Source organism: Salmo trutta, chromosome 3 (assembly GCF_901001165.1).
Source record: "Salmo trutta chromosome 3, fSalTru1.1, whole genome shotgun sequence".
Taxonomy (NCBI): domain Eukaryota; kingdom Metazoa; phylum Chordata; class Actinopteri; order Salmoniformes; family Salmonidae; genus Salmo; species Salmo trutta.
In genome coordinates, this window is record NC_042959.1 from 5395615 (window position 1) to 5422351 (window position 26737).

A 26737-nucleotide genomic window follows, 5' to 3' on the forward strand; every position below is an offset into this window, starting at 1 on the left:
CCAGTCATTGTCAGTTTTCAGTTTAGTGCTGCACTCATAATTTTACTCCCACTTATATACACAATAAGTATGTATTGTTGTCACACTCTGACCTAGGAGAGCTGTGTTTTTCTGTTTATTTAGGTCAAGGTGTGATATGGGTGGGCAGTCTATGTGTTTTGTTTCTATGTTTTGTTCTGGTTTTCTAGTTCTAGGTTGAGTTTTGATGATCTCCAATTAGAGGCAGCTGGTTCGTGTTGTCTCTAATTGGAGATCATATTTAAGTTGGGGTTTGTCTATGGGGTTTTTGTGGGTAGTTGTTTTCCGTTTTGTATGTGTTACCTGACGGAACTGTTGGTGGTCGGTTTGTTGTTTTTGTTAAGTGTTTCATTAATAAAGTAAATATGAGCCCTCTACACGCTGCGCCTTGGTCCCCTTTAGACGACCCACGTTACGATTGTAATAAAGGTTAAATACAAAATAAATAAAATAAAGTGGATGTAACAGTTATGGTATCGGGAGATAAATCAACATCATTAAAATAAATATGGCACAATATCTGTGTGTATTTTAAGAACCAATCCTTCAAGACAATACACCTGATTAGATGTAAATGCAAGTATCACGTCAAGCGCTTGTTACTCTTGTTAATGTTGCTCATTCTCTTTAAGTATTAAAATGAATAACTTAGCAGATGGTGCCTTCGTTAAGATAATAGCAAGACATTTTGTGTTCAACTGAAGCACGGAACACAGTGTTGCCGTGGGGAAAGAAAATATATACGAGAATAAATAGTTTCATTCATATCTTTCTCGTCTCCTGTACCCTGGCCTTTTTCTTCATGCTCAAGGTTGCATCGTTCACAGTGTAGTTGTATAGAGGATATTATCCCTTTTGAACCAGACTTGCAGATGTTCAGCATGTATCACGTGGTATCCAACCCCCCCCATGAGACTGACAGACTTTTCTGTCAGTCTCAGACTTTTCACATGTAAGCTTAAAGTCTGTTAGCTATTCACCATCACAACAAAGCAGTCTCTTGGCGTGACGTTGCACCATACATATCCCATATTAGATTAACCAAGATTCAACAGAGTATGATAAATGACTGCACAATTATGAAAATCAATCACTGTAAGAATTTTTCCTAATTCTACTCTCGGGGATGGCTGTGTGGACCTAGTTTGCGTCTAAAATGGCACCCTATTCCCTATATAGTGCCCTACTTTTTACCAGATCCCTATGGGTAGTGCATTTTAAAGATATGATGGTACTGTTTGCGACACAGGCGTTGACTTGACAACCTGTAAAGTGGGGAGAAGTTTCATGAGCTAAGATATACAACAAATCAAAAATCGTCTCAGAAAGCTAACTTAATATTGTCCCATGAAGAATTTATCACCACAGAAATAAACAATCACAATGAGTAATCTACATCCAGGGAGATTTCAAGGACCTATCAAGGAGGGAGGATAATTTCATTACATTTAGTTATGTAAAGAAAAAATGCATTTCATGGTCAAACAAAAATACTTTGAGATGAGCGAAAGAGTGAAGCAAGCATGCATTTTAAAGGTCTGAAAATGTAACGTTGTTTGAAAGGTCACTGTCTGAATGTGGCGAGCTGCTGGGAGTTGTAAACGACCCATCTTATCAAATGTTAATGCAGCCAGACCTGAGACCCCACGTTGCATTCACTAACACAGAGAATATGTCTGAGGTCTAAAAGGGATAGTTTGTCAATTTTAACATATTCAGATATTTCTTTCAATGAGATTGGTTCGCCATGGGGAATTGGTCCAAAAAGGAAAATGCTGCTAACTGTTGGCAATGGCGAGTTTTTACAAAACCAAAGTGTGAATTGCAAACACTCCTTGGACTCCATAGACTGCTATCGAGTTAAAGAAACAAAATATCTAAATATGTAAAATCACTGAACTATCCCTTTAAGGTTCCATGGAGACAAGTTATTTCATTTACATGTAAAATCAGAGGCTAATTGCATCTAGCTTTGGAAGACATCAAATAGGGAGTTATTTTTGTAAAATCCTAGTTCAGAGACAGAAATGAATGTTAGACTAATTTCGATGTCTGGTTTTGTCCCCGTCGCCGTGGTGACATGACTTCTATGAGACGCTATGGTAACTCAAGGTACCGTGACAACGACATTGTGATGGGAGAAATGGTGGGGCTCCAGGTTTGGTGTGGGGGTGCTTCAAAAATAGTACACTATTTCCTGTATAGTGCACTACTTTTGACCAGAGCCCTATGGGGAATAGGGTGCCATTTGGGATAGAACGTTGGTCTAGTTTGTTCTTCACAATTTAGGTCACCCACGTTTTCTAAAGATTGTAACCCAAACCTGTATCCATCCCTGGTTGGATTCAATGTTGAATGCGTGGGTGCATTGAATAAAGGAGATGAATCCTTGGCTGTAATGAGTGAAGAGATGAATCCTTGGCTTTATTGAATAAAAATGATTGAATGGGTCTGCATGTCAGGATTCAAAGATTTAGAATAGGTCAAGGTAGTGTGAAATATATCATACCATGAAAACATCAAAAACATAGCTTTCTGTGATATATCTACTGTATTGAATAACATGTGCTTGGGTGTATTGAATAGTTCTGCACATCATGATTAAAACATTATAGAATATGTTTAAGTAGAGTAAGTATATAACATTTCCAGGGTAAATTGGCAATTTAGGCCTCGGAAGTTTTTAAAGGACAAAACGTTTTACATGAGCTCTTATCCAGAGCGACTTACAGTGGTGAGTGCATATGGTTTTCCCCCCATACTGGTCCCCCGTGGGAATCAAACCCACAACCCTAGCATTACACAAACCCACAACACTGTGTTCACCATCTTATGGCCATATAATGCAGTGGAACCCAAGCAGGGAAATTGATTTGATCTAACTTTGGGTTTGACTGTTAATATTCAGGGAAACATGTCATCGACACACTATGATTACCCTGAGTATAGACATCAGTAGTACTGTATCCAAAATGGCCCCATATTCCCTACATGGTGCACTTCTTTGACCGCAGCCCATAGAGAATATGGTGCCAATTGTGAAGGACCCCTAAGTAAACCAACTAACCACACACCTACAGTATTGTCCTTTAACTGAACAGAGGTGATTGAATTATTGGATAGCGGTGTGTTATTTTGTATTCACAAGCGCCCCCAAAAAAGAATAAGAGAGTAGAAAATAGGAAAGAGGTGAAAAGACAAAACCCCCAGGAGTTATTCATATATAACCCACAGGAGTTATTCATATATAACCCCAGGAGTTATTCATATATAACCCCCAGGAGTTATTCATATATAACCCCCAGGAGTTATTCATATATAACCCCCAGGAGTTATTCATATATAACCCCCAGGAGTTATTCATATATAACCCACAGGAGTTATTCATATATAACCCCCAGGAGTTATTCATATATAACCCACAGGAGTTATTCATATATAACCAATAGGAGTTATTCATATATAACCCCAGGAGTTATTCATATAATAACCCCCAGGAGTTATTTCATATATAACCACCAGGAGTTATTCATATATAACCCCCAGGAGTTATTCATATATAACCCCCAGGAGTTATTCATATATAACCCCCAGGAGTTATTCATATATATCCCATAGGAGGTATTCATATATAACCCACAGGAGTTATTCATATATAACCCCCAGGAGTTATTCATATATAACCCCCAGGAGTTATTCATATATAACCCCCAGGAGTTATTCATATATAACCCCAGGAGTTATTCATATAACCCCCAGGAGTTATTCATATATAACCCCCAGGAGTTATTCATATAACCCACAGGAGTTATTCATATATAACCCCCAGGAGTTATTCATATATAACCCACAGGAGTTATTCATATATAACCAATAGGAGTTATTCATATATAACCCCCAGGAGTTATTCATATATAACCCCCAGGAGTTATTCATATAACCACCAGGAGTTATTCATATATAACCCCCAGGAGTTATTCTATATAACTCACAGGAGTTATATATAACCCCCAGGAGTTATTCATATATAACCCCCAGGAGTTATTCATATATAACCCCAGGAGTTTCATATATAACCCCCAGGAGTTATTCATATATAACCCCCAGGAGTTATTCATATATAACCCATAGGAGTTATTCATATATACCCCCAGGAGTTATTCATATAAACCCCCAGGAGTTATTCATATATAACCACCAGGAGTTATTCATATATAACCCCCAGGAGTTATTCGTATATAACCCCCAGGAGTTATTCATATATAACCCATAGGAGTGATTCATATATAACCCCCAGGAGTTATTCATATATAACCCCAGGAGTTATTCATATATAACCCCCGGAGTTATTCATATATAACCCCCAGGAGTTATTCATATATAACCCCCTGGAGTTATTCATATATAACCACCAGGAGTTATTCATATATAACCCCCAGGAGTTATTCATATTTAACCCCCAGGAGTTATTCATATATAACCCCCAGTAGTTATTCATATATAACCCCAGGCGTTATTCATATATAATCCCCAGGAGTTATTCATATATAACCCCCAGGAGTTATTCATATATAAACCCCCAGGAGTTATTCATATATAACCCCCATGAGTTATTCATATATAACACCCAGGAGTTATTCATATAAAACCCCCAGGAGTTATTCATATATAACCTATAGGAGTTATTCATATATAACCCCCAGGAGTTATTCATATATAATCCCCAGGAGTTATTCTATTTAACCCACAGGAGTTATTCTATATAACCCCAGGAGTATTCATTATATAACCCAGGAGTTATTATATATAACCCCAGGAGTTATTCATATATAACCCCCAGGAGTTATTCATATATAACCCCCAGGACTTATTCATATATAACCCCCAGGAGTTATTCATATATAACCCCCAGGAGGTATACAGTATAACCCCCAGGAGTTATTCATATATAACCCCAGGACTTATTCATATATAACCCCCAGGAGTTATTCATATATAACCCCAGGAGTTATACAGATATAACCCCCAGGAGTTATTCATATATAACCCCCGGGAGTTATTCATATATTACCCCCGGGAGTTATTCATATATAACCACCAGGAGTTATCATATACAAACACCAGGAGTTATTCATATATAACCCCCAGGAGTTATTCATATATAACCCCCAGGAGTAATTCATATATAACCCATAGGAGTTATTCATATATAACCCCCAGGAGTTATTCATATAGAACTCATAGGAGTTATTCATATATAACCCCAGGAGTTATTCATATAGAACTCATAGGAGTTATTATATATAAACCATAGGAGTTATTCATATTAACCCCAGGAGTTATTCATATATAACCCCAGGAGTTATTCATATATAACCCACAGGAGTTATTCCTATATAACCCATCAGGAGTTATTCATATATAACCACCAGGAGTTATTCATATATAACCCCCGGAGTTATTCATATATAACCCCCAGGAGTTATTCATATATAACCCCAGGAGTTATTCATATATAACCCCCAGGAGTTATTCATATATAACCCCAGGAGTTATTCATATATAAACCCCAGGAGTATTCATATATAACCCCCAGGAGTTATTCATATAACCCCCAGGAGTTATTCATATATAACCCCCAGGAGTATATTCATATATAACCCCCAGGAGTTATTCATATATAACCCCAGGAGTTATTTCAGATAGAACCACAGGAGTATTCATATATAACCCACAGGAGTTATTCATATATACCCCCAGGGAGTTATTCATATATAAACCCCAGGAGTTATTCATATATACCCCAGGAGTTATTCATATATAACCCTCAGGAGTTATTCATATATAACCCCAGGAGTTATTCATATATAACCACCCAGGAGTATTCATATATAACCCCCAGGAGTTATTCATATATAACTCCCAGGAGTTATCATATATAACCCCAGGAGTTAATTCATATATAACCCCCAGGAGTTATTCATATATAACCCCCAGGAGTTATTATATATAACCCCCAGGAGTTATTCATATATACCCCAGGAGGTATTCATATATAAACCCAGGAGTTATTCATATATAACCCCCAGGAGTTATTCATATATAACCACCAGGAGTTATTCATATATAACCCCCAGGAGTTCATATATAACCCCCAGGAGTTATTCATATATAACCCATAGGAGTTATTCATATATAACCCCAGGAGTTATTCATATAACCCCCAGGAGTTATTCATATATAACCACCAGGAGTTATTCATATATAACCCCCAGGAGTTATATATAAACCCAGGAGTTATTCATATATAACCCCCAGGAGTTATTCATATTTAACTCCCAGGAGTTATTCATATATAACCCCAGTAGTTATTCATATATAACCCCAGGCGTTATTCATATTAATCCCCAGGAGTTATTCATTATAACCCCCAGGAGTTATTTCATATATAACCCATAGGAGTTATTCATATATAACCCCCAGGAGTTATTCATATATAACCCCCAGGAGTTATTCATATATAACCCCCAGGAGTATTCATATATAACCCCCAGGAGTTATTCATATATAACCGATAGGAGTTATTCTATATAACCCCCAGGAGTTATTCTATATAACCCCCAGGAGTTATTCATATATAACCCCCAGGAGTTATTTCATATATAACCCCCAGGAGTTATTCATATATAACCCCAGGAGTTATTCATATATAACCCCCAGGAGTTATTCATATATAACCCACAGGAGTTATTCATATATAACCAATCGGAGTTATTCATATATAACCCCCAGGAGTTATTCATATATAACCCCAGGAGTTATTCATATATAACCCACAGGAGTTATTCATATATAACCCACAGGAGTTATTCATATATAACCACCAGGAGTTATTCATATATAACCCCCAGGAGTTATTCATATATAACCCCCAGGAGTTATTCATATATAACCCCCAGGAGTTATTCATATATAACACCCAGGAGTTATTCATATATAACCCATATGAGTTATTCATATATAACCCCAGGAGTTATTCATATATAACCCCAGGAGTATTCATATATAACCCATAGGAGTTATTCATATATAACCCCCAGGAGTTATTCATATAGAACTCATAGGAGTTATTCATATATAACCCCAGGAGTTATTCATATAGAACTCATAGGAGTTATTCATATATAACCCACAGGAGTTATTCATATATAACCCCCAGGAGTTATTCATATATAACCCCCAGGAGTTATTCATATATAACCCCCAGGAGTTATTCATATATAACCCCCAGGAGTTATTCATATATAACCCCCAGGAGTTATTCATATATAACCCCAGGAGATATTCATATATAACCCAGGAGTTATTCATATATAACCCACAGGAGTTATTCATATATAACCCCCAGGAGTTATTCATAATACCCCCAGGAGTTATTCATATATAACCCCCAGGAGTTATTCATATATAACCCACAGGAGTTATTCATATATAACCCACAGGAGTTATTCATATATAACCCCCAGTAGTTATTCATATATAATCCCCAGGAGTTATTCATATATAACCCCCAGGAGTTATTCATATATAACCCCCAGGAGTTATTCATATGTAACCCCCAGGAGTTATTCATATAGAACTCATAGGAGTTATTCATATATAACCCCATGAGTTATTCATATAGAACTCATAGGAGTTATTCATATATAACCCATAGGAGTTATTCATATATAACCCCAGGAGTTATTCATATAGAACTCATAGGAGTTATTCATATATAACCCCAGGAGTAATTCATATAGAACTCATAGGAGTTATTCATATATAACCCATAGGAGTTATTCATATATAAGCCCCAGGAGTTATTCATATAGAACTCATAGGAGTTATTCATATATAACCCCCAGGAGTTATTCATATATAACCCCCAGGAGTTATTCATATATAACCCACAGGAGTTATTCATATATAACCCCAGGAGTTATTCATATATAACCCCCAGGAGTTATTCATATATAACCCCCAGGAGTTATTCATATATAACCCCCAGGAGTTATTCATATATAACCCCAGGAGATATTCATATATAACCCAAAGGAGTTATTCATATATAACGCACAGGAGTTATTCATATATAACCACCAGGAGTTATTCATATATAACCCCCAGGAGTTATTCATATATAACCCCCAGGAGTTATTCATATAACCCCCAGGAGTTATTCATATATAACACCCAGGAGTTATTCATATATAACCCATATGAGTTATTCATATATAACCCCCAGGAGTTATTCATATATAACCCCCAGGAGTTATTCATATATAACCCCCAGGAGTTATTCATATATAACCCACAGGAGTTATTCATATATAACCCACAGGAGTTATTCATATATAACCCCAGGAGTTATTCATATATAATCCCCAGGAGTTATTCATATATAACCCCCCAGGAGTTATTCATATATAACCCCCAGGAGTTATTCATATGTAACCCCCCAGGAGTTATTCATATAGAACTCATAGGAGTTATTTCATATATAACCCAGGCAGTTATTCATATAGAACTCATAGGAGTTATTCATATATAACCCATACGGAGTATCATAATATAACCCCCAGGAGTTATTCATATAGAACTCATAGGAGTTATTCATATATAACCCCAGGAGTAATTCATATAGAAACTCATAGGAGTTATTCATATATAACACATAGGAGTTATTCATATATAAGCCCCAGGAGTTATTCATAAGAACTCATAGGATTGTTCTATATAACCCCAGGGTTATTCATATATCAACCCCCAGGAGGTATTCATATATAACCCCAGGAGTTATTCATATATACACCCAGGAGTTATTCATATATAAACCCAGGAGTTATTCATATATAACCCCCAGGAGTTATTCATATATAACCCCCAGGAGTTATTCACTATATAACACCAGGAGATATTCATATATAACCCACAGGAGTTATTTCATAATAACGCACAGGAGTTATTCATATATAACACCAGGAGTTATTCATATATAACCCCCAGGAGTTATTCATATATAACCCCCAGGAGTTATTCATATATAACCCCAGGCGTATTCATATATAACACCCAGGAGTTATTCATATATAACCCATAGAGTTATTCATATAATAACCCCCAGGAGTTATTTCATATATAACCCCCAGGAGTTATTCATATATAACCATAGGAGTTAGTCATATATAACCCCCAGGAGTTATTCATATAGAAACATAGGAGTTATCATATATAACCCCAGGAGTTATTCATATAGAACTCATAGGAGTATTCATATTATAACCCACAGGAGTTATCATATATAACCCAGGAGTTATTCATATATAACCTCCAGGAGTATTCACTATATAACCCCCAGGAGTTATTCATATATTACCCCCAGGAGTATATTCATATATAACCCCCAGGAGTATTTCATATATAACCCAGGGAGATATTCATATATAACCCCCAGGGTATCATATATAACCCACAGGAGTTATTCATATATAACCCCCCAGGAGTTATTCATATATAACCCCAGGAGTATCATATATAACCCCAGGAGTTATTCATATATCACCCACAGGAGTTATTCATATATAACCCACAGGATTATTCATATATCACCCCCAGGAGTATTCATATATAATCCCCACAGGCAGTTATTCATATATAACCCCCAGGAGTTATTTCATATATACACCCCCAGGAGTTATTCATACTGTAACCACCAGGAGTTATCATATAACTCATAGGCGTTATTCATATACTAACCCTAGGAGTTATTCCTATAGAACTCATAGGAGTATTCATATATAACCCATAGGATGTTATTCATTTATAACCCCCCGGAGTTATTCATATAGAACTCATAGGAGTTATTCATATATAACCCCAGGAGTTATTCATATAGAACTCATAGGAATTATTATATATAACCCATAGGAGTTATTCATATATAAGCCCCAGGAGTTATTCATATTGAACTCATAGGAGTTATTCATATATAACCCCCAGGAGTTATTCATATATAACCCCCAGGAGTTATTCATATATAACCCCAGGAGTTATTCATATATAACCCCTAGGAGTTATTCATATATAACCCCCAGGAGTTATTCATATATAACCCCCAGGAGTTATTCATATATAACCACCAGGAGTTATTCATATATAACCCCCAGGAGTTATTCATATATAACCCCAGGAGTTATTTCATATATAACCCCAGGAGTTATTCATATATAACCCACAGGAGATATTCATATATTACCCCCAGGAGTTATTCATATAAACCCCCAGGAGTTATTTCATATATATCCCCAGGAGTTATTCATATATAACCCCCAGGAGTTATTCATATATAACCCTCAGGAGTTATTCATATATAACCCCCAGGAGTTATTCATATATATAAAATATGGTATCTCCAGTTCGTGATTTTATTTCAGTAGTAAAAGTTAAAGCTTCCTTTAGAGTGATTTAATAATGAGCATAATGGATATTATTGGGGACAGAATAAAGAAGCAAATATGTGCTTTAGTCATTGTGGGTCCTGGTCCTATTTCCCACCGCCCACAGACACAGCACACTAATCATGTGGTAAAGCTTCAGTATGAGGACCCGTCCCAAATAGCATCCTGTTCTCTATAGTGCTCTACTTTTGATCACTTTTCTTAAGGACCCTTTATGGACTTTTCTTATAGGACCTGGTGCACTACTTTTGACAAGTTTTCCTATGGGATCTGGTCAAAGTAGTGCACTTCTTTTGGTCAGTTTTCTTATGGATCCTGGTCAAAAGTAGTGCACTACACAGACAGTAGGGTGCCATTTCAGACACTACTAAAGTAAAGGTGTCACTACTAATGTCCAGTGGGTTTATCCAAGCAGAATTGAGATGTAGAATAGGGTGGGGGAGAGTGGTTAGGAGTGTAAATCCATGGGTAGAGAGGTCTATGTCAGGCCTGGTCTACGTGGTCCTCCCCATGCAACACAATGTGCAATGCAGTATTTTTTTCCTCCATTGAAATAAGAACTAGACTGCACCATTTTCAGGGACAAAAAGTCATCCCAACAGGATATATCTCAGGTCACACTGCCCCCTGCTGTTCGTAAACAGAAAACGCAGGCAATACAGAGACACTTCGGTCCACTCCACTCACGGAGCCAAGGCACCAAATGATTCATGAAATACTGCTGCTTCATACATGCATGATTTCAATATGTCACTTAAGACCCATGAATATAGAGCAGCATTAACATGGAATGTTTCCAACTGTTAGTTCCATCAAGACAAAAACATGAATGGCACTAGGTTATAGCGAAGGTGTGGAAAATGTGGGTTTAAATGTTATTTTCATTTTTATCCGACCTTCAGCGTAAGACCCCACCCTGTGAGATATTTGTCAGTGAGAGGTCGGTCCACAAGAGAACTGACTCCAGAAACTGAATTCATTCCAGAAGACAAATATAGATTTTCTGTCAACGCTTCATTGTAGTTGTACAGCTTTCCAGCATATACAATGTAAATGAGCCAGACCCTAGAAGCTCGCCACTGAAATGGGAGTTCAGGACTGAAACTGAAATACTGAAATAAACCCTAAAATGACTGCAGCCATAACACAGTCAACCAATGGGGTTTGTGAAACAACAACCTTTGGAGGACCACTGATAGGACGAGACGAGAGGGAGGAGGAACAAAGAACTAACAGCAAGGGACAACATGAGGGGAACGTAGAACATGATGAGGGGAACGTAGAACATGATGAGGGGAACGTTAGAACATCATGAGGGGAACGTAGATTTAGAACAACATGAGGGGAACGTAGAACACATGAGGGGAACGTAGAACATCCTGAGGGGAACGTAGAACATCATGAGGGGAACGTAGAACATCATGAGGGGAACGTAGAAATCACTAAGGGGAACGTAGAACATCATGAGGGGAACGTAGACATTGGTGTTTGTACCTGGCTTTGGCTTTACTAGGATCAACTCCCTTTTCTGAGATTGGTACTGTCTGGGTAACTAAGGAGATCCAGAAGTTGCAGACACAGTGGGGTGTCAGCGAACACACACACCACACACCACACACAACACACACACACACACACACACACACACACACACACACACACACAACACACACACACACACACAGAGAGAGAGCGAGAGAGAGACAACTTTGGGAGATGTTTAAAATGGTATTCTCAAAGGTCAATGCTCTCTTTTCTCACAGTCTCGCCTGTCACCTTAGCTTGTGCATGGAATCCAGGGCTATTGATCCTGCAGAACAACACGTCCTCCACCACGGAAGGACCGTTCAAATCACAGCATGTTAGTGTGGCGAGGACCCACTCAGAGGCAGCGCAACACTGCACAATAGTGTTAGATAAGAGGGAGCTGGGTGGGGGCCGGTAGGGGGCTGGGTGGTGGCTGGGAGGGGGGCTGAAGGGGGCTGGGAGGAGGGCTGAAGAGGGCTGGGAGGGGGCCTGAGTGGGGCTGTGAGGGAGCTGGGTGGGGGCTGGGAGGGGCTGGGTGGTGGCTGGGAGGGGGGGGGGCTGAGTGGGACTGTGAGGGAGCTGGGTGGGGGCTGGGAGGGGGGGGCCTGAGTGGGGCTGTGAGGGAGCTGGGTGGGGGCTGGAGGGGGCTGGGTGGTGGCTGGGAGGGGGGGGGGCTGAGTGGGACTGTGAGGGAGCTGGGTGGGGGCTGGGAGGGGGGGGGCCTGAGTGGGGCTGTGAGAGAGCTGGGTGGGGGCTGGGAGGGGGGGGCTGAAGGGGCTGGGAGGAGGGCTGAAGAGGCTGAGAGGGGGCCTGAGTGGGGCTGTGAGGGGGCTGGGTAGGGGGCTGGGAGGGTGGGGCTGAAGGGGGCTGGGAGGAGGCCTGGGTGGGGCTGAAGAGGGCTGGGAGGGGGCTGGGAGGGGGGCTTGAAAGGGGAGCTAGAGAGAGAAAAGGGGGCATTATCTGCTGTATGAACAGTAAATTGTTTGCGGAAAGAAATAAGTAGAGAGAGAGGGAGAGAGAATGGGAGAGAGAGGGAGATGAGAGCGAGAGAGAGAGGAAGAGAGCAAGCGAGAGGGGGAGAGACAGGGAGAGAGGTGGGGTAGTGAAGGAGAGAGAGAAGCATCCCTCTCATTGTATGAGACTACTTGTTTTGAGCCGCTAAAAGCCGAAAGCTTCCATCCAGCCCTTTTTCCCTTGTTAAGCCAAGGCAAATCACCAACCCCGCATGTACTTTTTCAACAATGCTTCTGGAGGCAGCCTATTTGATGGCTCAATGTGCCCTATAAGACATTACTGCCTCAAGAGAGATCTGCCCCTTTACTTTACTCAAACTTGATATGGAGGCCTTCAACACAATAAACAGAACATCTCGGCTCTGAGAGAACTATGGACTAGTTTTCATAACACAGAGGTTTTGTGTGTGTGGTATGTTTTCTACCCTTGACCTTAAACCTTTGGATGTGTTGTGGACTCTCTGTATGTGGAATTACATTTGAATTACTGTGATGTATTGAAAGATGTGTTAAATTGGTAAAATAATCTTCATTTGATGAGGCCCCCCCTATCAATAAGGAGGCTATTGATTCTGGGTTGTTTATGTCCCGCTCTAGTCCAGTATGGAAGATTAATCATGTTGGTTCTGGTTGTTTATGTCCCGCTCTAGTCCAGAATGGGAAGATAATCATGTTGGTTCTGGTTGTTTATGTCCCGCTCTAGTCCAGAATGGGAAGATTAATCATGTTTGTTCTGGTTGTTTATGTCCCTCTCTAGTCCAGTATGGGAAGATTAATCATGTGGTTTCTGGTTGTTTATGTCCCTCTCTCGTCCAGTAGGGAAGATTAATACAAGTTGGTTCTGGTTGTTTATGTCCCGCTCTAGTCCAGTATGGGAAGATTAATCATGTGGTTCTGGTTGTTTATGTCCCTCTCTAGTCCAGTATGGGAAGATTAATCATGTTGTTCTGGTTGCTTTATGTCCCGCTCTAGTCCAGTATGGGAAGATTAATCATGTTGGTTCTGGTTCTTTATTCCCCGCTTGTAACGGCTGTCCTCGGGTAGAGAGGACCAAGGCGCAGCGGGGTTGCGTGCTCATCTTAATATTTATTTTAAATAAAGAATGTGAACACGGAAAAAAACAATTAAACAAAGAAACGACGACAGGAAACAGTTTAGCAGGCTATACACTTAACAGCAGTGCTAAAGACAACTACCCACAATTAACAAACAAAACACATCCCTATATATAGGACTCTCAATCAAAGGCAACTACAAACACCTGCCTTCAATTGAGAGTCCAACACCCAATACCTAACATAGAAATACTAAACTAGAAAGAACATAGAAATACAAAAACATAGAACATAACCCAAAACCCGGAAATAATAAATCAAACACCCTTCTAAACAAACAACCACCCCCGAACCACATAAAACAAATACCCTCTGCCACATCCTGACCAAACTACAATCACAAATAACCCCTATACTGGTCAGGATGTGACAGTACCCCCCCCCCTAAAGGTGCAGATCCCAGATGCACCTAAAAAAATAAAATAAAAATAATCCCAAAATAAACCCCTAACTAAAGGGAGGGAAGGGAGGGTGCTGCCGTCAACGACCCCCCCCTCCCCAACCCACCTATACTGGAGGTGGCTCAATGCGGGACGTGGACCCCGCTCCACCCTTGGCTTAGCCCACTTAGTGGCTCCCTGGCTGCGCCCGGCTGGCGGGCGACCCTGGCGACTCCAGCCTAGCGGGCGGCTCTGGCGGCTCCGGACTGGCGGGCAGCTCTGGACTGGAGGGCAGCTCTGGCGGGTCCGGACTGGCGGGCGGCTCTGGCGACTCTGGACTGGAGTGCGGCTCGGGCGACTACGGACTGGCGGGTCGGCCCTGGTGGCTCCGGACTGGTGGGCGGCTCCGGACTGGCGGGCGGCTCTGGCGGATCCGGACTGGCGGATCTGGACTGGCTCTGGCGGCTCCGGACTGGTGGCAGACTCACCCAGTTCTGGGTCGCAGGCAGGACTCACCCGGTTCCAGACAGTGGGCCGTCTCCCCTGGTTTCCGGACAGTGGGCCGTCTCCCCTGGTTCGGACAGTGGGCCGTCTCCCCTGGTTCCAGACAGTGGGCCGTCTCCCCTGGTTCCAGACAGTGGGCCGTCTCCCCTGGTTCCGGACAGTGGGCCGTCTCCCCTGGTTCCGGACAGTATGGACGAGTCGAATACAACAGGCGTATTCACCTTACAGTGAAATGCTTACTTACGAGCCCCTAACCAACAATGCAGTTAAAAAATACAGATAAAAATAAGAGATAAAGTAACAAGTAATTTAAAGAGCAGCAGTGAATAACAATAGGGGTGGGGCACTGTAAATAGTCTGGGTAGCCATTTGACTAGATGTTCAGGAGTCTTATGGCTTGGGGTAGAAGCTGTTTAGAAGTCTCTTAGACCTGGACTTGGCATTTGCAGTACTGCTTGCCATGCAGTAGCAGAGAGAACAGTCTATGACTAGGGTGGCTGGAGTCTTTGACAATCTTTAGGGCCTTCCTCTGAGGTCTGAGGTCCTGGATGGCAGGAAGCTTGGCCCAGTGATGTACTGGGCCGTTCGCACTACCCTCTGTAGTGCCTTGCGGTCAGAGGGCGAGCAGTTGCCATACCAGGCAGTGATGGAACCAGTCAGGATGCTCTTGATGGTGCAGCTGTAGAACCTTTTGAGGATCTGAGGACCCATGCCAAATATTTTCTCCTGTGGGGAATAGGTTTTGTCGTGCCTCTCATGGACTGTCTTGGTGTGCTTGGACCTTGTTAGTTTGTTGGTGGATGTGGACACCAAGGAACTTGAAGCTCTCAACCTGCTCCACTGCAGCCCCGTCGATAAGAATGGGGGCGTGCTCGGTCTCTTTTTCCTGTAGTCAACAATCATCTCCTTTGTCTTGATCACATTGAGGGAGAGGTTGTTGTCCTGGCACCACACGGCCAGGTATCTGACCTCTTCCCATGCCACTGCATTGAGTAAGGCCAGTGTGTCTATGTATGCGGATGACTCAACACTATACACGTCACCAACTACAGCAACTGAAATCACTGCAAAACTTAACAAAGAGCTGCAGTTAGTTTCAGAATGGGTGGCAAGGAATAAATTAGTCCTAAATTGTTTGAAAAGTAAAATCATTGTATTTGGGACAAATCATTCACTTAACAAGAAGTTCAGCTTTAATTTGGTGTATTGCACTTCGTGAATGTATGAAAGTTAAATATTTTTTATATATATTTTTTTATTTGGCGCTCTGCCATTTCACCCGATGTTGTCAAATCGATCCCGTTAACGGGATTTGAGCCCAAGAAGTTAACCCTAAACCTCAACTAAATCTTGCAATGAATAATGTGGAAATAATGTGGCTCCTGGATGTACACAGAGAGATAACATTATGCATGTCAATCTCTCCTGACTCAAAATGGAGGAGAGATGGACATCATCACTACTTGTATTTGTGTGAGGTATTGACATGTTGAATGCTCTGAGTTGTCTGTTTGAACTACTGGCACACAGCTCAGACCACCCATGCATTACCCCACAAGGACATGCCAAAAGAGGTGTCTTCCTAGTTCCCAAGTCCAGAACAGACAATGGGATGCACACAGTACTGCATAGAGCCCGTGACTACATGGAAATCTATTCCACATAAAGTAACTCATGCCAGTAGTAAAATTAGGTTTTGAAAAAATGTGATTAAAAATACACCTTCTGGAACAGCAGTGACTGTGAAGCAACACAAACATAGACACACGCATACACACACACGATAACATACACACTATACACACATGTACTCATGGATTTTGTGTTATAGATATGTGGTAGTATGAGTAGAGGCCTGAGGGCACACACTAAATATGTTGTGAAATAATGTCATGAATATATTGTCATGTTTTTAAAATGTATAACTGAATAATTTTGCTGGGCCCCAGAAAGAGTAGCTGCTTCCTTGGCAGGACAAAAGAACTACCGGGGAACCATAATAAATACAAATACGAATACAACAGCTTCTACGAAACACATCAAAATGGACCAACCTTTAGCTGTGCGGTGCACACATAGCTACTTCAGTCAGTCCTGTGATAGAGAACACATAGCATCTTTAGTCGTCCTGTTATAGAGAACACATAGCATCTTTAGTCAGTCCTGTTACAGAGAACACATAGCATCGTAGTCAGTCCTGTATAGAGAACACATAGCATCTTCAGTCAGTCCCTGTTTATAGAGAACACATAGCATCTTTAGTCCAGTCCTGTTATAGAGAACACATAGTATCTTAGTCAGTCCTGTTATAGACAACACATAGCATCTTTCGTCAGTCCTTGTTATAGAGAACACATAGCATCTTCAGTCAGTCCTGTCATAGAGAACACATAGCATGTTTAGTCAGTCCTGTTATTGAGAACACAGCATCTTTAGTCAGTCCTGTTATAGAGAACACATAGCATATTCAGTCAGTCCTGTTATAGAGAACACAGCATCTTTAGTCAGTCCTGTTATAGAGAACACATAGCATATTCAGTCAGTCCTGTTATAGAGAACACATAGCATATTCAGTCAGTCCTGTTATAGAGAACACACAGCATCTTTAGTCAGTCCTGTTATAGAGAACACAGCATCTTCAGTCAGTCCTGTTATAGAGAACACATAGCATATTCAGTCAGTCCTGTTATAGAGAACACATAGCATATTCAGTCAGTCCTGTTATAGAGAACACATAGCATCTTCAGTCAGTCCTGTTATAGAGAACACATAGCATCTTCAGTCAGTCCTGTTATAGAGAACACATAGCATATTCAGTCAGTCCTGTTATAGAGAACACATAGCATATTCAGTCAGTCCTGTTATAGAACCACATCAGCATATTCAGTCAGTCCTGTTATAGAGAACACATAGCATCTTCAGTCCGTCCTGTTATAGAGAACACATAGCATATTCAGTCAGTCCTGTTATTAGAGAACACATAGCATCTTCAGTCAGTCCTGTTATTAGAGAACACATAGCATCTTCAGTCAGTCTGTTATAGAGAACACATAGCATATTCAGTCAGTCCTGTTATAGAGAACACATAGCATCTTCAGTCAGTCCTGTTATAGACAACACCATAGCATGTTTAGTCAGTCCTGTTATAGAGAACACTATAGCATCTTCAGTCAGTCCTGTTATAGAGAAACACATAGCATCTTCAGTCCAGTCCTGTTATAGAGAACACATAGCATCTCAGTCAGTCCTGTTATTGAGAACACAGCATCTTTAGTCAGTCCTGTTATAGAGAACACATAGCATCTTCAGTCAGTCCTGTTATAGAGAACACATAGCATCTTTAGTCAGTCCCTGTCATATGGATCAAATTAGAATAGCCATTCCAAACAAACTACCCCCCCTTAGCCGTGACCATGGCATTAAAGCAAAGAAGAGGGAGAAAGTGTTTTTCCTTCCATCAAATGCCCTAACCACTACATCATGTATATTGATCGTGTCCCAAATGGCACCCTATTCCCTATGTAGTGCACTACTTTAACCCGAGTCCTATAGTAGTGCAACATGTAGGGAATAGGGGGCCATTAAGGAGTCACACACACAGCCGCTCTCCTTGAAAGCAGTGGAAAAATATTTACAGTCAGAGACAGAAGGTGAATAACACTCAACAAATTTCAAACAATGACAAAATAGAATTCCAATTTACCATTTAAATATATATATTTTTTTTTACACAGATAGACCCATTTGGACTTCTCTCAGATCAGTGAATGACTCACTTTTGTAATGTTACAGCCAGTTCTGCTGGGACGTGTTCAGATTCAGAACTGTGTTCTAGATCGCCATCAATGTGGCAATGGAGAATATAATTCATTCCTAATACTTTTTTAATTCCTGACTTTGTACGATAAAAGGTGTGTGTTCTGTAGACTAGTTCTACAGCGCTGTTACTAGCTGTCTTGAAATACCAATTCTGTGGTTAGAGTGTCTGCCCTGAGATTGGAAGGTTGGGAGTTCGATCCCTGGCCGAGTCATTCCAAAGACTAAAATGTGACCCGATGTGTGTCTACTTGTTACTCATCATAAGGAGATGGATTAGGGGCAAGGCCCTGCGATAGACAGGGGATGTACTTGTACATCAAGCTACCTCTGGCTACAGAAACAGGTGATAGGGCCACTGATCCTATGAGTTGTTCTGGCTCACCACAAGCCAAAGCTACTTACTAAAAAATACTTAAAATAGTGTTACATTTGAGAGGAAAAAGGGGAATTTATTGATTGGAAAAGGAGGGTGTGTTGGAATACCGTTTCTCAAACAATTCTATTTTTTAATAATCCTAGTGCTTACAGGTCCAGGAAAGGCAACTAATACACAGGTAGGTAGTGTGTGTCTTCTAAGTTAAAGATGGTTATTAACAACAAGAAATCATCAAGGCATGAAAGACAAAATAATCTTCTGTGCTGTATTAGTCTACATGTTCCGTTATCCTTCAGAGAAAGAGCTATATAATGTATGTTTAGTGTGTGTTTGTACATTTATTGACCTGCGTGTCCCAGCCATAACCATAGACTGTCAGTATTAGACAGATGACTAAATGGCAGAGTACTGCAGGCCCACCTTTTACTGAAATACCCTATATATCCAGTAGGGGGCGGTATATCCCTTCGGTTTTCTGGTAGAGTACTACAGGGCCATGTGTTGTTGCAGTATCCTATATATCCAGTAGGGGGCGGTATAACCCTTCAGTTCTCTCTCCTCTCTCTCTCTCTTCTCTCTTGTCTCAACTATTTGACCTACTTTCAATGTCTGGAACATTGTGTCCTAAACTATTGCGCTCACAAACACACAGGCACACACACGTGCACTCAGACAGTCAGAAACGGTTTGTGGGCCAACTACTAAAAGTCTTGTAGAACGTTTTTTCAGATTGCTCGTGCCCAGATAAGGCTACGTGTGAAAAGTAATGTTATTTTCCAAACCAATACCAAGCAGCTCAGTTCATTCTTTCAGACATCATTATGGTAATAGGATGCAATAAGAACCAGAATATTATTTGGAACACTGCTTGAATCATCCCAATGTACTATAACTAACATCATGAATATAATTCTATAATGTGTATCATTTAATCTGTTTCTTTATGAAAGAACACTTGTCGTAACGATGACCTGTATTCAGTGTTTTGCGTTCTGAAATACTAGACGGAGAAGCAGTTGGCCAGATTAAAGTTTTTATACATTTTCCACACTCAACACACACAATAGAGAGGATAATTGTGCACTACACGATCCATTGGAGAAAGCTATCAAATCAAGACAGATCCACTGTGTAGAGGATATGAGCTATTGGATTAGCTATTAAATCGAGACAGATACACAGTAGTGTAGAGGACCTCAGACTATATAGGGTATGCAAATTCTAAAACCTGTTCCAGGTATAATTTGGGAGCTCTTGTGGTGTGTGCTGTACAAAAAAAACACTCTTTTACAGTGAGAAGAGGTGACTTTGTGTACTGTAAGACATATTTAACAGCAATCTAATTTTGTTGAGAGTGTCACAATGTGTAGCATGCATGAGAAATCTGGTTTCAGCTCCAGTACAGCAGGTTACGTGTGTAACCGTTTCGAAGGAGGGGACACATCTGCTGCGAGGACATTGTGTTGTGTATATATACAGTTTGAAGTCGGAAGTTTACATACACTTAGGTTGGAATCATTAAAACTTGTTTTTCAACCACTCCACAAATCTCTTGTTAACAACTATAGTTTTGGTAAGTTGGTTAGGACATCTACTTTGAGCATGACACAAATAATTTTTCCAACAGTTGTTTACAGGACATTATTTCACTTATAATTCACTGTATCACAATTCCAGTAGGGTCAGAAGTTTACATACACTAAGTTGACTGTGCCTTTAAACAGCTTGGAAAATTCCAGAAATAATGTCATGGCTTTAGAAGCTTCTGATAGGCTAATTGACATCATTTGAGTCAATTAGAGGTGTACCTGCGGATGTATTTCAAGGCCTACCTCAAACTCAGTGCCTCTTGCTTGACATCATGGGAAAATCAAAATAAATCAGCCAAGACCTCAGAAAAAAATTGTAGACAAGTCTGGTTCATGGGATCAATTTTCCAAACGCCTGAAGGTACCACGTTCATTTATACAAACAATAGTACGCATGTATAAACACCATGGGACCAAGCAGCCGTCTATACGCACAGGAAGGAGACGCATTCTGTCTCCTAGAGATGAACGTACTTTGGTGCGAAAAGTGCAAATCAATCCCAGAACAACAGCAAAGGACATTGTGCAGATGCTGGAGGAAAACAGGTAGAAAGTATCTATATCCACAGTAAAACGAGTCCTATATCGACATAAACCTGAAAGGCCGCTCAGCAAGGAAGAAGCCACTGCTCCAAAACCGCCATAAAAAGCCAGATTACAGTTTGCAGCTGCACATGGGGACAAAGATTGTATTTTTTGGAGAAGTGTCCTCTGGTCTGATGAACCAAAAATAGAACTGTTAGGCCATAATGACCATCGGTATGTTGGAGGAAGCGAGAAGAACACCATCCTACCATGAAGTATCATGTTGTGGGGGTGCTTTGCTGCAGGATGGACTGGTGCACTTCACAAAATAGATGGCATCATGAGGAATGACAATTATGTGGATATATTGAAGCAACATCTCAAGACATCAGTCAGGAAGTTAAAGGTTGGTCACAAATGGGTCTTCCAGATGGACAATGACCCCAAGCATACTTACAAAGTTGTGGCAAAATGGCTTAAGGACAACAAAGTCAAGGTATTGGAGTGGCCATCACAAAGCCCTGACCTCAATCCTATAGAAAATGTGTGGGAAGAACTGAAAAAGCATGCACGAGCAAGGAGGCCTACAACCTGACTCAGTTACACCAGCTCTGTCAGGAGGAATTGAGCCAAAAATCACCCAACTTATTGTGGGAAGCTTGTGGAAGGCTACCCGAACATTTTACCCAAGTTAATCAATTTAATGGCAATGCTACCAAATACTAATTGAGTGTATGTAAACGTCTGACCCACTGGGAATGTGATGAAAGAAATAAAAGCTGAATAAATCATTCTCTCTACTATATTCTGACATTTCACATTCTTAAAATAAAGTGTTGATCCTAACGACCTAAGAAAGGGCATTTTTACTCAATTAAATGTCAGGAATTATGAAAAACTGAGTTTAAATCTATACTGCTCAAAAAATAAAGGGAACACATCCTAGATCTGAATGAAAGGAATAATCTTATTAAATACTTTTTTCTTTACATAGTTGAATGTGCTGACAACAAAATCACACAAAAATAATAAATGGAAATCCAATTTATCAACCCATGGAGGTCTGGATTTGGAGTCACACTCAAAATTAAAGTGGAAAACCACACTACAGGCTGATCCAACTTTGATGTAATGTCCTTAAACAAGTCAAAATGAGGCTCAGTAGTGTGTGTGGCCTCCACGTGCCTGTATGACCTCCCTACAACGCCCTGGGCATGCTCCTGATGAGGTGGCGGATGGTCTCCTGAGGGATCTCCTCCCAGACCTGGACTAAAGCATCCGCCAACTCCTGGACAGTCTGTGGTGCAACGTGGCGTTGGTGGATGGAGCGAGACATGATGTCCCAGATGTGCTCAATTGGATTCAGGTCTGGGGAACGGGCGGGCCAGTCCATAGCATCAATGCTTCCTCTTGCAGGAACTGCTGACACACTCCAGCCACATGAGGTCTAGCATTGTCTTGCATTAAGAGGAACCCAGGGCCAACCGCACCAGCATATGGTCTCACAAGGGGTCTGAGGATCTCATATCGGTACATAATGGCAGTCAGGCTACCTCTGGCGAGCACATGGAGGGCTGTGCGGCCCCCCCAAAGAAATGCCACCCCACACCATGACTGACCCACCGCCAAACCGGTCATGCTGGAGGATGTTGCAGGCAGCAGAATGTTCTCCACGGCGTCTCCAGACTCTGTCACGTCTGTCACGTGCTCAGTGTGAACCTGCTTTCATCTGTGAAGAGCACAGGGCGCCAGTGGCGAATTTGCCAATCTTGGTGTTCTCTGGCAAATGCCAAACGTCCTGCACGGTGTTGGGCTGTAAGCACAACCCCCACCTGTGGACGTCGGGCCCTCATACCACCCTCATGGAGTCTGTTTGTGACCGTTTGAGCAGACACATGCACATTTGTGGCCTGCTGGAGGTCATTTTGCAGGGCTCTGGCAGTGCTCCTCCTGCTCCTCCTTGCACAAAGGCGGAGGTAGCGGTCCTGCTGCTGGGTTGTTGCCCTCCTACGGCCTCCTCCACGTCTCTTGATGTACTGTCCTGTCTCCTGGTAGCGCCTCCATGCTCTGGACACTACGCTGACAGACACAGCAAACCTTCTTGCCACAGCTCGCATTGATGTGCCATCCTGGATGAGCTGCACTACCTGAGCCACTTGTGTGGGTTGTAGACTCCGTCTCATGCTACCACTAGAGTGAAAGCACCGCCAGCATTCAAAAGTGACCAAAACATCAGCCAGGAAGCATAGGAACTGAGAAGTGGTCTGTGGTCACCACCTGCAGAACCACTCCTTTATTGGGGGTGTCTTGCTAATTGCCTATAATTTCCACCTGTTGTCTATTCCATTTGCACAACAGCATGTGAAATTTATTGTCAATCAGTGTTGCTCCTAAGTGGACAGTTTGATTTCACAGAAGTGTGATTGACTTGGAGTTACATTGTGTTGTTTAAGTGTTCCCTTTATTTTTTTGAGCAGTGTATTTGGCTAAGGTGTATGTAAACTTCCGACTTCAACTGTATGTGTGTGTGTGTGTGTGCGTGTGCATGTGTGCACCTCACGTGCTGCTTGCTGTTTCAAAGTGAACCAGTGATGTTCATTTCAGTACAAGTTGTCCTCAACTCAGTGGGTTTTTAAATGAGGAAGCAGCCTCCTGGGCTACACACCACAATCAACAACAATACAACACACATGGCCTGTGTGCAATTACGTGAATCATTCCTAAAAGGTACTTTGTGGAACATCCCTGGACTAGGCAACACTCCAAATGTGTCCAACAGTTAATGTGATTATTACCTTGTGTTCTGATAAGACGTTCTAAAGCTGAATCATAAACATTCCAACCGGGACATTCCACAGGCTGTTCTGCTTCACTTCGTCTGTAGGTCCAGAGGACAATCACCAGGCACATGGTGGTAGTGGAGTCCGGTTTAGAGGTCCAGAACATTCTATAGAGGACAATCACCAGGCACATGGTGGTAGTGGAGTCGGTTAGAGGTCCAGAACATTCTATAGAGGACAATCACCAGGCACATGGTGGTAGTGGAGTCCGGTTAGAGGTCCAGAACATTCTATAGAGGACAATCACCAGGCACATGGTGGTAGTGGAGTCTGGTTAGAGGTCCAGAACATTCTATAGAGGACAATCACCAGGCACATGGTGGTAGTGGAGTCTGGTTAGAGGTCCAGAACATTCTATAGAGGACAATCACCAGGCACATGGTGGTAGTGGAGTCTGGTTAGAGGTCCAGAACATTCCATAAGCAGGATCCCTCGTTGATTTTTCGACTACCTGGCTGTGGTCTTCAAAGGTTTTAACGTGAAGTACACAAGTACGTCATTAGAGGGTCAAATCATGGACTCCATAGAGGATAGGTTATATCTAGGCTGGATCCCAAATGGTACCCCTATTCCCTATATAGTTCAGATTGTGCTCTGGTCAAAAGTTGTGAACTATGCAGGGAAAAGGGTGTCATTTGAGACATAGGCCTAGTTCCTCAAAGTTTCCTTTACCGGGGAGATTCTTAACGTAAATCCATCATTTTTTTCTTGTCATGTTTATAACACGTCACTGGTCCTGCGTGAATTACAGGAAGATGAACAGAAAGTCTACGATGCGAACTTGCTGTCCCTGTACTGGTGTGCTCTGTTGTCCTGTGACAGGAAGCCTTAAGGACCGACTACCAGTTTATTTTCTGGTTTAATTGAACAGACAGTGAGAGATGTTTGACAGTGTCAAAGAGCAGTTGGCCATATTTAACCCCAGGCCTTGAAAACTCCCACAGAGCCGAGCACCACACAAGGGTTAAACACTTGGATCACACATTTTTTTTTTTATCTCAATTGACCCCCTTTTTTAAAAATCCTTGACTACCTTCTATTTTAGAGGGAACACCAAATATCTGTCTGTAGACACGGTGATTATATAACACACTGTTTGACTACAGAATCAAGGTCTTTGATATCGAGTCAATGTTCTGGAACATGAAATGGGACATTGGAACTCGGCTGCTACAGTACAGCAGCCAGCTTCACCTCAAAGAACCCTGGGTAACAGAGGAACTTCTAACTCTGCCCCTGTGTTATCATTCACTAACATACACTACAGTGACCTGATGAGATCCCAAGGGCAGGGGGCTGTAGTGTTAATATAAAGCCACAGAGTTATTGTAAGCAGAAGTGTTGTTTATAATCATGTGCTTATTGGTTTGGATTTAGCAGACGTGCGTACGTATATTTTTAAGACCCAGAAGTACACTATAGTACTGTGAGTTAGGTCGGGTAGAAGGCTCATTGTCCTAATTACAGCAATATTCTGTACTCTCCTATCAGAGATTCTGTAATTCAGTGAAGATGTTAAATCTGCTGACATACCCTTTATTGTTTTGATTCCAAAAGTGCCCTTGCAAGAGAGTTTGTCACAATTAGCAATGTACCATTGCCCCAGCACAGGCATTTAGAAAAGTAAGAAATTACTTTTTAACACACGTTTCAACACATTCAGTTGTAGCCTAAGTGCTGAATGTTCTGTCCTGACATAGCTTTTGCTGTTTTGATTCCTAATATGTTGAGTGAAGAGGACACTGGTCTGGTGTGGATGATGATGATGGTGATTGGGGGCGTTAGATGTCTTCTGAGGACAAGAGAAGCGTTATGAGGTGGTTGTGTTGCAAGGCAGAGAGATCTTTATATGATGGATTTGCACTGGGCTGTGTGTGTGTGTGTGTGTGTGTGTGGTGTGTGTGTGTGTGTGTGTGTGGTGTGTGTGTGTGTGTGTGTGTGTGTGTGTGTGTGTGTGTGTGTGTGTGTGTGTGTGTGTGTGTGTGTGTGTGTGTGTGTAATGTGCTGTAGACAGCGTCTTATCTACTGAACATACTGACCTCAACACAGAAGGTCATGTGTAATGTCCCTGTTAAAAATGTTCAGAAGTCAACTATGCAAGCTGGAACATCACAACGAGGGTACAGCTTGATTATGATCTGGCCACTATTCATACATCCCAAATGGCACCCTATTCCCTATGTACTATATCCCTAGTGATAGGGCCCTGGTCAAAAGTAGTGCACTAACTAGGGAATAGGGTGCTATTTGGAACAGTGATATGTTTTTTTTAAATGCTGTCTCAACAACTGTGGCATCAAAAAACAAACAAAGTTTTGTTCACACCAGACAAGAAAAAGTTACGTAAGAGTCTGCATTCAATGACGTATAACCATTTTTTTTAAATCCCTGACGGGTAAAGAACGACTTGCTCATATGGTAGGTATTGCACATTTTGTACACTTGCACGCAAAATACTTTGTGCTAGTAGTGAAGGTAAGACATTTGTTAAGTTGTTAGGACAGCCTCAGTGTTCACAGCATTGTGTGACAG